The sequence below is a fragment of the Acomys minous genome (assembly GCF_964271855.1).
Source record: "Acomys minous genome assembly, chromosome: 10".
Classification (NCBI taxonomy): domain Eukaryota; kingdom Metazoa; phylum Chordata; class Mammalia; order Rodentia; family Muridae; genus Acomys; species Acomys minous.
Genome location: NC_140491.1, coordinates 35,956,422 through 35,966,824, shown reverse-complemented (window position 1 = coordinate 35,966,824; position 10,403 = coordinate 35,956,422).

Here is a 10,403-nt window from a genome sequence, read left to right as displayed (position 1 = left end):
TATTTGACCATGTCCCCTGGATGGGGAGGCCTGGTGGCACTCAGAGGAAGGATAGCAGGCTACCAAGAAGAGACTTGATACCCTATGAGCAAATACAGGGGTAAGAGGTCCCCCTCAGTCACAGTCATAGGGGAGGGGAGTAAGGGGAAAATGGGAGGGAGGGAAGAATGGGAGGATACAAGGGATGGGATAACAATTTAGATGTAATATGAATAAAGTAATAAAAGAAAGAAAGAAAGAAAGAAAGAAAGAAAGAACGAAACAAGATGGCTGACTCCTGTGGAATGAAGACCAAGGTTTTCTCCACCCTCCACATGTGCGTGCACGTGTGTGTGTGTGTGTGTGTGTGTGGCCATCAATCATGTTTAAAGTAGCTGCCTACACTGTCTGATTGCAATTGGAATAGCTTACACTCTGTTTGTGCAGTTTTTTGTTTGTTTGTTTTTGTTGCTGTTGTTTGGCAGTTTATATTTATTGTGCGTTTAAGCATAATTACATTGTTTCAAAGGCTACCTAATTACCATGGCTGTACTTTCAGTCTCACTCATACACCTGTGTGTGAGGCACAGAAGCATTTCCACTGGAATGTGCAATAATGTATTCTCTTCCTTTTCTCATAAAGGCTGTCAGAAGTTTTGCAAGCGCTTATATAAATTATTACCAATGAACCAATGTGTTATACTTTCTTAAATCAAGCTTACTCATGAATACCAGTGCTTTGTGGCATGTAAGGACAGTGGAAAATCCTATGAGATATTGATTAGTATACTTGCCGGAATTCCTAAGCACATTAAATGATCAAACTTGTTTTATTTTCATTTCATAACCATTCCCTCATAGCATGTGATAACACTGTTCTGGCACTTTGATTCTATTTTTTTTATATTTTACACACACACACACACACACATATATACATTTATTCAGATTACATCTCAATTGTTATCCCCTTACTTGTTTCCTCCCATTCCTCCCTCCCTCCCTCTTTCACCCTGTTCCCCTCCCCTAGGTCTGTGACCGAGGGGGACCTCCTCCCCCCACCAGATGGTCACAGCCTATCAAGTCTCACCTTGGTTGCCTGCCTATTCTTTCTCTGAGTGACACCCGGCCTCCCCACCAAGGGGAAGTGGTCAAATATGGGGCACCAGAGTTCCTGTCAGAGTCAGTCCCCACTCTCCACACAACTGTGGAGAATGTCCTATCCATTGGCTAGATCTGGATAGGGGTTCGATGCTTACTGCGTGTATTGTCCTTGTGCGGTTTTGATGAAAGCATAACCTCAACACCCTCTGTCTATGCTAACCCCTTGGAAAACAATTATTAGGTGTCTCGGTGGAGGCTCGCTGCCTTCTTGAACCCTTCATAAAGCTTGACTTCTAACAGATGCTTTGTAACTCTTAATGACTATAAGCCAAACGGTCAAGAATGGAGAGGAAAAGGAAAGAATGGCGAAAAAGAAAAGAAAGATGGAGAGGGAGGCTTGGCTTCAGGATTTTTAGACAACCCCCTGCACCCAGGCCCCAGATCCGCCCTCCTCTGAAGCCTGGCCATGTGTCTGCTCACAGCCAGAATTTTGTTTGGTGCTGCGTTTGTTCATTCTGAGACTTTGTGGACCTGTGAGTTCTTTAAACAGATGCAAAACTAAGGAAACTACGCTACTCTGGGAAAATCAAAGGCACTATTTAAAAAAAAAAAACAACTAGAGACTCTGTAGCATGAAGAATAACTCCCAAAGGCTTAAGCCATAGCCTCACATTAGCCGCAGCAGCCACAGGACAGCGGTCCTTCTAAGTCCCCAGGTTCCCACGCCGAGGAAGCTCCACCCTCGACCTCCCAGACCCACTCCTCCGTCGCACTGGTCAGTGTGGCTGTAGCTGCTTGTCCGTCCATCCGTCCATGGTGAGAAGAAAGGAAGAAAGCAGGAGACCTGTGAGCAGACAGAGCACAAGCAGGCAGTCTCCTGACTCTGCATTCCGTGTCTGCCTGGTCTCTTTATTTATGCATACATGGCAAGGTCACTGTTTAGCTCTGTGGTCCTAGGCAAGTTACTCACGGTTGCAAAAACCCAAAACAAGAATGGAGCGAGCAGGGGCTGGATGGATGGCTCAGAGGTTAGGAGCACTGCCTGTTCTTCCAAAGGTCCTGAGTTCAGTTCCCAGCAACCACATGGTGGCTCACAGCCATTTATAGTGAGATCTTCTGGCATGCAGGCATATATAAAAGGGAAACACTGTATATTTAAATAAATAAATCTTAAAAAAAAAAAAAAAAAGAATGGAGCGAACAAATAAACCAAAGGCTGTAAGTAGCCATCATGACCATCCCAAAAAGTTTTTGCTCTCGGGGAGGGGGGGGTGCTATTTTGAGTCAGGGTTCACTATGTAGTTCAAGCTAACCTCAAACCCCTGACCTTCCTGCTTCAGCCCCCTGAGCAGAATTATAAAATTATAGGCACCATGCCTAGCCAGCCTGAAATTTTTCCTGCCTCTTTTAATGGTTTATTAGTTACCTATCTCATCACTGTGGCGAAATACCCGGTCAAAGCAGCTTCAAAATGAAGGATTTATTTTGAATCACCATTCGAGGGTTCAGATTACAGCGGTGGGGAGCGCCCACTGGCAGTAATGTGCGACAGCTGGTCACGTGCATCTGCAACCAGGAAGCAGAGATTGATGACCACTGGTACTCTGCTCTCTTGCTCTCTCTCCTTTTCATTCAGTCCAGAACTCCAGCCAAGGGAAAGGTGCCGCCCACAGGGGAGGTATCTTCCCAAACACCCCAGCTAGATAATCCCAGACAGCCACACCCAGAGATTTGTCTCCTAGAGATTTGACTCTAGGCCTTGTCACGCTGGCAATATTAACCATCACCCATAGCATCTTCAGTGGTACCTTTTGAGAACAGATCACCAAATGAGGAACTGAAATTGCCAGTAGAAAGGGCAAGTCACAATATAAACGAAACTATTTCTCTATTCTGGTGAGGCAAGCTCAGCCCTCGTTCGCAGACCATTAGACTGGTTGCCACAAATCCCAGATCAGCCATGTCTTATCCTGGCCTCACGGTGAAATGTTCGGATGTAATCTATGACCCAACTGCCAGAACTAAGATTCAATCCTGAGACTTATTTCTGTCCTGGACTTGGAACTGACAATGACACCTAGCGTTGCTGGAGTGACCGCATGAAGACACGCTTCCTAAAGATGAAGCCGAGATTTGAAGGAGCCCCAGACCCTGACAGGTTAAGCACCTGGATACAGCCAGGCCTGAAGCAAGCCCTACTCAGGTAGTTAAGATCAAGTAGTTAAGAGACGTGCGTAAGTTCCACTGTTGGCATCGCCTAGCTTTTCCATCATTGACAGCTCCACAGATGGTTGGCTCTGGAATCTAAAGGCTGAGTTTAAAGTTTAGCTCTATCATTACTGGCTACAGAACCCTGACCCATTACTTACCAGGTTGGGACCTCAGTTTCCTCACCTGAAAATCGAGATACAATAATCCCAATGCTGACAGGCAGAGACAGGATCAGAAGTTCAAGGTCATCCTTAGCTACAAAGTGAAATCAAGGCCAGCCTGGACTATGTAAGACTATCTCCAAAAAATACACATGTGCAACACCCACCCCACGAAAAGGGGCATAATTAGCAAAGCCCTCCTGCCTCCATTTAAAAAATTATTCAGTCTAAATTTGCCCCTATAAGCCATATTTGCAAAATGTCTAGTATGGGTCCATCATAATCAGGACCTGGAGCCACATGAGCTATAAGCTACCAATTCAAAGATGACAGCCATTTGTAAAACCCAGAACTGTGCTGAAGTGGTAATTTCCCTTCCTAAATTGTGGATTCACTCAAAAAGATTCCTCTAAAAGTCAACATAACCCTACGTAACCAACACGAACTGTAACTGAGCCAGCATTTTCTAAATGACTGAATTAAAGCATTCGCACATTTTCTGGAGCAAGCCAGTTTCTGTTTGGAACTCATCTGATAAGAATCTTTAAATGGCATCTGTATTTTTGTTGAGCATTGTGTAAATAAAAATTTCAGAAAATATAGTATTTCTATCAATTATTAACTTCTGAATTCTGCCAGACATGCTAATTACCTGCTAAATATCCATTCACATGTGTGTGTGTGTGTGTGTGTGTGTGTGTGTGTGTGTGTGTGTGTGTTCCCAAGCATGTGTCCATGTGTATGAGGATGCCAGAGGTCAACTTCAGGTATTTCTCAAGAGTAGACCTACTTGCTTTTTAAGACACAGAGTCTGCCACTGAGTTAAAGGGGATCAACCCTTAGATGGGCTGGCTGGTCACTGAGCCCCAGGATTCACCTCTCTCAAATCCCCTGCATCCCCCGCACTGTGATTACCAGCATGCACCACGATGCCCAGCTTGTTACTTGGGTTCTGGGGACTGAACTCTTGTCCCCACACTTGCAGTACACACTATACTGGCTGAGGCATCTCCCAGTCCCTTGATCCTACATCTTCAAGAAGCCCAGACTTGTTTAAGGAGAGGCTGTATGTGCTTCGTTCTCCTTGGAGAGAAGTGGCCATGTGTCTGTGTTCCGTACTCTGAGAGGTAAGCGGGCATCTGAAGGAGTTTTCAAGAAACTCCCAGTCCCAGACCCGGTCTTCCATCCTTTCCAGCTGGGATTCAGACGTGTGTGTGTCTGAGCTGCTTCTTCTTCACACAGCAGAAAGACAGCAAACAGCAGTGCAGAGTGAGAGCACTGTTGACATCTGAAAGGCCTGCCCAGATGCAGGCTTCTTTCACAGGACAGGAAAACAGCCCTTATCACATGATGATGTGACCATGATGTTGGGGGCGTATGTAGCCAAAACGATTGCATCAGTGAGAAAGAAGGCACATGCTGGCATTATACAACACACCTTTTTTTTTTCTTTTTCTTTTTCTTTTTTTTATTGTGAGCCTAGCCTTTAACAGCTGAGCCATCTCTCTAGCCCCACAACTTTTTTTTTTTTTAATTCAACACTCACTGTGTATCTATTGCACATATGGGCTTTGTATGAGGAATGCTGATGAATTTCTTGTCCACGGGGCACAGAGGGAAGAAAATGTGGCTGAGCTTCGAGAACCCAGACTCAGTGGCCCGGTCAACAACAGCTTTGCACATGGAGGGGTCCCTTCTCTTCTCGGCCTCAGTTCCTCTTGTGAGACGTCATGAGGCACCGTCACTTCTAGCTCTCTCGTTGTAGAATCCCACCGGTCTCCAGGAAAACAAAACACAGGCTATGCATGGGGCTTGGGGCCGTTTCCAGCTTCCGGGACCAGTGAATATGCCTGTAAACATATAGTAGAGCGGGAAAATGCAGCCGAGGGCCAAGTGTGGGCCACCTAGTGAGTCCCAGACCAGCGCGAGATACCATGTAAGGACTTATTTCACAGGGAAAAAAATGGTAACCTAGATGTCGGCTTCCACTGCCTTCATCCCCTCGCCGTTCCCTCGCTTTCCTTCCTCAAACCCACGGAATTGCAGCGATCACCCCGCTGGCAGCTCTCTTTCTAGTACGCAGCCTTGTGGGAGAGTGGGAAGCTCCGACATGCTGGTCTACTGCCAGGGGCCCCTCGCTTTCTTAGTTCCTTTTTAATAGCTCACCTAAGATGTGCAGTAGGTCCCAGAGTGGGCCATAAGGAGGTAATGTGACAAGATTGGCAGTCTAGGACGTCCTAAAGCCTCATGGCAGGCAGTGCCACCTCCCTGGGGGAACGGCTGGTTAAGATAGGACACTGTAAGCCACGGGCAAGGTGGCACACGCCTGTAATCCCAGCCCCTCGGGAGGCAGAGACAGGCGGATAGCTGTGAGTTCGAGGCCAGCCTGGTCCACAAAGCGAGTCCAGGACAGCCAAGGCTACACAGAGAAATCCTGTCTCGAAACCACCAACTCCCCTCCCCCCCAAAAAAAAACAAGATAGGACACTATAGCTCAGCTGGTAAAAGTACCAAGCCTGATGATCTGAATATGGTCCCTAGGACACACATGGTAGGAAAGACCAGACACACACGCACGCACGCACACGTGGGTACACACACATACTAAAAATGTAATTTAAAAAAATATTATTTGAAAACAAGGTTAGAAATCAGTTCAGAGGCTGGAAAAGTGGCTTGGTGGTTAACAGCACATGCTGCTGCTCTTCCAGAGGACCTGGACACTTCCAAGGCTGAAGCAAGAGGATTGCTGTAAGTTCGAGGCCAGCCTGGGCTACATCGTGAGTTCTGAACTACCCAGCTACATAGCAAGACCCAGCCTTTAAGTAAAGAAACCACTAGGCTCAAGCCAATGTGGTGGAGCACACCTTTGATCCCAACACTTAGAAGGCAGAGGCAGGCTGATCTGAAGTCAAGACAGAGAAACTCTGTCTTGGAAAAACCAAGAAAGGAAGGAAGGAAAGAAGGAAGGAAGGAAGGAAGGAAAATAGGAAAGGAAAAAAGGAAAGAAAGAAGAAAAAGAGAGAGAAAAGAAGGAAGGGAGAGACAGACAGACAGACAGACAGGCAGACTACTAAAGCAGAATGGTTCACCTGCAGCCCCAGTAAGGCTCTGGAAGGAGGCTAAGGAGTCTGGGACCAGCTTGGCAAAGAGGAAGGAGAGGGAAAATTAGCAGAGCATGGTTTACGGGGAAACCCAGGGGTGTCTGGAGTCCCCAGCAGTTTCCCCAGCTTGAATTGGTGGCTGAATGCTGCTGGTGCTCTGGCCCCGGGTTCCAGAATTAAACCAGCCCTCCCCGACCTTGGCCCCTAGCTTAGAATAGCAAGATGGCAGCACTGGGATCTTCTGAATTAGAAAGACCCTCTCTAAGCGGCTGTGGCTGCAGTTTAAGTTAACTCGTGGAGAAAGTGTGAATTGCATGTCAGTGTTGCTGACGTGTTTATTTTCAGCCCTGCCTGAAAACAGCGAGAAAGAGGAGGAGGAGGAGGAGGAGGAGGAGGAGGGCACGGTCAGGTGCTCTTTGTCAGGGAACCCAGGCGGAGCCTCCAGCCTGCAGAAACAAGAGGCCTAGAGAAAAGGTAAGTGACAAAGGACCAAGGGAGTCCTCTTGTACAACCAGCTGAGCCTGGAGAGATTGCTGACTGCAGCAGGGGAAACCCTCCCCTCCCCCATTGAATGGTCACCAAAGAACCCTTAGACGTTATCCAAAGGGCAAGACACCTGCCTGCCACCACACACAGAACTCAAGCTCACTTTCCCTTTCTTTGCAGACCTCGGTAAGCTTCCTGCCCCCCCCTACACACACCCTCACACCCCATCCTGCCCCCCCCTACACACACCCTCACACCCCATCCTGCCCCCCCCTACACACACCCTCACACCCCACCCCCCACCCCCTCTCTATACCACAAGCCTCTTGGCAGTCAGTCCACTGTGAGGATGACTTTCTGCAAATGTAAATGTGCCCAAACCAGGCCGGGCCTAGGCAGAAGCAGGCAGATTGCTGTGAGTTCAAGGCCAGCCTGGTCTACAAAGGGAGTCCAGGACAGCAGGACAGCCAAGGCTACACAGAGAAACCCTGTCTTGAAAAACCAAAAAAGAAAGAAAAAAGAAAAAGTGCCTAAACCACTCATCCTTAAGATACTGTCTTCATCTGTAAACCTGGAGGGAGAAGAATCTGTGTACCACCAGCATACAATACCTACAGAGGCCAGAAGAGGGCATCAGACCCCCCTGGAACTAGAGTTTCAGATGGTCATGATTGCAGTGTGGGTGCTGGGAACCGAACCCAGGTCCTCTGGAAGAGCAGCAAGTGCTCTTAGTGCTGAGCCGTCTCTCCTGTTGCTCAATCACAGTTTCTTATGTAGCACAGTAAAAACAAGTGCTTAAAATACTTTGTTTGTCTGTTTGTTTGCTGTGAAAGGGTGGTCTCACTCTGTAGCCCAACTTTGTATAACCGGAACTTTGAAAGTGAAAGGTCCTCTCCTGGGAGGAGGAAGAAATCTATGAGATCAGTAAATAAGCACAGCCTACAGTGAACAGCTTATAAATGGAACCTATAAATGAAACTTGTAAGGCTCAGGAAACTGCTGAAAACTACAAGATTCAAAGGGCCCTTTCTAGGGTTATATAAACAATAACAACTGCTGGGCAGAGGAGCCCCTGGCTGGCTGAGCTGCTTACAAATCTTGCAGATACAGTTTTCAAGAGCTGTCTTCTGAGTCACTCATGCTGGGGTGGACTTTCTCATAACGCAGCAGTCCCTGAGTCATCTACACTCCTGTAAATTCTCCTTGTCCGCTTACTCCTGTAAGTAATAAACAACCCAAGGGTAGCTTGTTTGCTAGGGTTCAGCCCTAACACACGCCTTCAATCCAAGAACTTTCTGTTTGCTGTAAACAGGTGATTAAAGTATGGTTCAGCCAACCCTGGCACACACCTTTAATCCAAGAACTTTCTGTAACCCTAGGTCAAGAGATGGAGTAAGAAATCAGCTGGCAGGGATTACAGCGTAGGAGGGATTTTGAGTTGAAGGGTTGCCAGGGACCAAACGGCCTGTGGCCGACCCCCACCCATTCAGCATCTGCAGCAAACACCCTGCTGGGCCACTCATTAGGCATGCAAGGCATCCGGCTTAGTCCTGAGAAGAGAGCGATCCGATCCTGAGATAACCACAGAGACATCCTGCTTTGTCTCACCTAGGAAGACCCCTCTCCTTGCAAATGTTCCCGGGGCTCAACCCCAGAAGATTTTGTACTTTTCCATTTACCCTCCCCGCTTACCCCGCCCTCCCTAAAGCAGGTTTTAAAAAGCCTGCCCCCACCCTCAATAAACGGCTCTTGACAAGCTACTGTTCGCTTGAGCCCTGCGTCTCTCTCGCCCATATCTTTAACCACAGGTTGCCACCCCCCTCGGCCCCCCAATAACTGACCAGCTGGACTGGTTGGTGGACTAGTTACGTGGACTAGTTAAAGGGTGTTTAAGACAGCCTTCGAAGAAGGAGGAGCTTTTGGAGCCTTGAGCTAGCAAGCTCTTTGGCTTTTAGGTTTTTGTTTTTGTTTTTGTTTGTTTGGGGTTTTTTTGTTTGGTTGGTTGGTTTTTTGTTTTTTGTTTTGTTTGTTTGTTTGTTTGTTTTGTTTTTTGCTTTTCCTCCTGAGATGTCAGCTGACCTAGTGAGCTTTTGGAGTTTTTTTTCCCCTCTGAGACATGAGCTGAGTAGGAAGGTCAGCTGGGTGCTTTCTCTGCCTCTCTGAGCTAGCAGGTTTTCACCCCACCATCTGGCTCCTGAGTCATCTTTGGCAAAACCAAACAGTTGGGATTGTCACTTTTGAAAACAACATTGCAGCACTCCTATGACAAGATGGAGGACAAAGACAGAATTGCCCAGAAACTTGTAGGGCAGCTAGCCTGAGGCAGAGCCTAGAGAAACCTTGCCTCAACAAGATGGAAGGAGAGACATGCACATACACAGAGAGAGAGAGAGAGAGAGAGAGAGAGAGAGAGAGAGAGAGAGAGAGAAGAATGCTGCATTTTATTTCATTTTAAAGATTTGTTTATTTATTATTATGTATACAATGCTCTGTGTGCATGTACACCTGCATGCCATAAGATGGCATCAGACGACATCATAGATGGTTGTGAGGCACCATGTGATTGCTGGTAACTGAACTCAGGACCTCTGGAAGAGCGGTCAGTGAGCTTAACCTCTGAGCCGTCTCTCTAGCCTGAAGGATGCATTTTAAAGGCTAAAGATGTAGTTGTTACGTTGCTTGCTTAGCATAATGGCATATGCCTGAATCCAGGCACTTGGGAAATAGAGGCAGGAAAATCAAGAGTTCACAATCATCCTCAGCTACGTAATGAGTTCAAGATCAACCTAGAATACAAAATATCTCACTTCAAAAAAGATGAGGAAATATACTAGAGAGATGGCTCAGTAACTATGAAGAGACCCACATGCCATCCTCAACACCTAGGTTAAAAGGTCAGGCATGTGTCTATAATATCAGCACGGAGGAGTCTGAGACAGGTGGACTCCTGGGCCTGCTGGCCAGACAGTCTAATCACATCAGTGAGAGACCCTGTCTTAGCAAGGTGGTGGAGAGTGATTGAAGAAGACCTCCACCATCACACACACACACACACACACACACACACACACCTGCATACCTCTATACAACACACACCAAAACATTTTTTAAAGGAAAGGGAGCAAGAAACAAGCAAGGAGAAGAGAAAGGTAGCAACTTGGGAGCCAGCAATTAGCATCAAAATACACCAGGCCAACCTCCAACACGAAACTATTTGGAACTTTCCATGTTGTGGTTCCTGCCCCGATCCTCCTATAGCACAGAGTCAGAGCTGTCTTCAACTGGCCCTGTACTCAGCAGCAGGCAGTGCAAGTCCAGGTGCATTGACCCCGGCGGCGGCCATCCTCACCCACTCGGG